This window comes from Tursiops truncatus, chromosome X (genome assembly GCF_011762595.2).
Source record: "Tursiops truncatus isolate mTurTru1 chromosome X, mTurTru1.mat.Y, whole genome shotgun sequence".
NCBI classification, from domain to species: Eukaryota; Metazoa; Chordata; class Mammalia; order Artiodactyla; family Delphinidae; genus Tursiops; species Tursiops truncatus.
The window spans coordinates 1,866,446-1,868,045 of NC_047055.1; positions in this window are offsets into that span (position 1 = coordinate 1,866,446).

A 1,600-nucleotide genomic window follows, 5' to 3' on the forward strand; every position below is an offset into this window, starting at 1 on the left:
GGGTCCCTTTCCAGGCAGCTGGAGCTTTGAGGAGAGGCGCGTCCCACCTGGTCCTTGCGTGGAGACCCTGCTCCCCATGGGCACCGGCATTTGGGTGCACACGCACGTGAGGCGTTATTTCTGGGCAACCATTGGGTCCCACTGAGAGCGATATCCGCCGCTGAATCCGCGTGCTGCCGTCGTCCCTCCACCACTGGGTAACAGGCCTCACTCTGCCCCTCCTCCGTCAGAGGCGCTTTAGCCAGCATCCTTTAGACGCATCTCACTACCAGTTGCCTTGCCTTCAGGAACACGTTCTAGGCCCTGTTCCGGAGCCCCACCTGCCTGCAGCAGCCCCTGACAGAACCGCATCCGGACATTTGAAACCAAGTGGCCCAGTGGTTGCTCTCAGATCGACACTTGCAGCCCAGGTGAAAGGGTGAGGGTGAGGGCCAGGAGGGAGCTGAGGGGAGAGGAGGGGGCAGGGCCGAGAGGCAGCTTGTGTCGTGCAGCAGCGATTGATTTCCGAGGGTCCGGGACCTCGGGAGCCATTAACAGCCCCATTCCGGGAGGGCTCAGGTTCAGGTTCAATAACCTGGTTATAAACCCCCTCCGGCCAGCTGCGCGGGCTCCCTCTCCTTGCCTTGTCCTCCCGAGAAGCAGTGCGCGTGTCTGGATATACATTACAGATGATATAATCCTTTTACCAAGAGAGAGCCAGACACCCACGCCCATTGGCTGGACAGGCAAAGGGAGGCGAGAGGGAAGAGGCGGGAGGGCGGTGGAAGGGGAGGAGAGAGAGGGCCGAACGGGGCCAGGAGAGGGGAGCCACCACGGCTGGAAGGATAGGCCAGGAGGTCGGGAGCCAACGGCTCCAGTGAAGGCCTCTGTGAGTGGCCCGCCCAGCTCCCTGGCCACGTCTCTCCGTTCCCCCACCAGGAGTGTGCTTCCTGAGTCAAGCCATCTCGCCACAGGAAGGGATGCGTGAACCAGGCAGTGCGGCCAGACCAAGGCGGGGCTCACTCCAGCTCCCTGGCCCGGGCTCAGTTGTCTTTGGGGGGTGGGGAGGGGGTCCTGGGGATGCAGAGGGTCTTTCTCGTCTCCGTCCTCAGGGGTCGCCTCCCTGTATGACAGACTGAGCGCCTTGCTTCCCGCTCCGCCTTGCAGCACTGCAAGGCCCAGCCTGGGCCCCGCTGGCTCCTGGCGCGCAGACCAAGGCCTAACACCAGGCTGGCTGGGTCACTGCTCCTCTGGGGTCAGGGCCACTGAACACCTCTCTGCACCTCTCCTCCCACTGCAGGAGCTTTCCACCCTCTGGCCTGGTCTGGGAGCACTTGTGCAGGCCCAGCTCTGGGCCCCGGAAGCCCTAGTCAGCCCCTGACAGTGACTGGGCTAAGGGAAGACAGGAGGGAGACAAGGCCCAGGGCGGGGACTCGCCCGTGGCCCGATGGCGGTGGCGGCGGCGGCGGTGAAGCTGCAGGACGCAGGAACCGCTGTCCAGGGCAGGCGGCCGCGACAGAGCAGGCACTGTGGGTGGGCCCCCAGGGCCCAGGCCAGCTCACGGAGCCACTTGGCCGCTGGCAGGGAGACTCGGGTGGCGCCCCGCCACGTGAAGCCACAC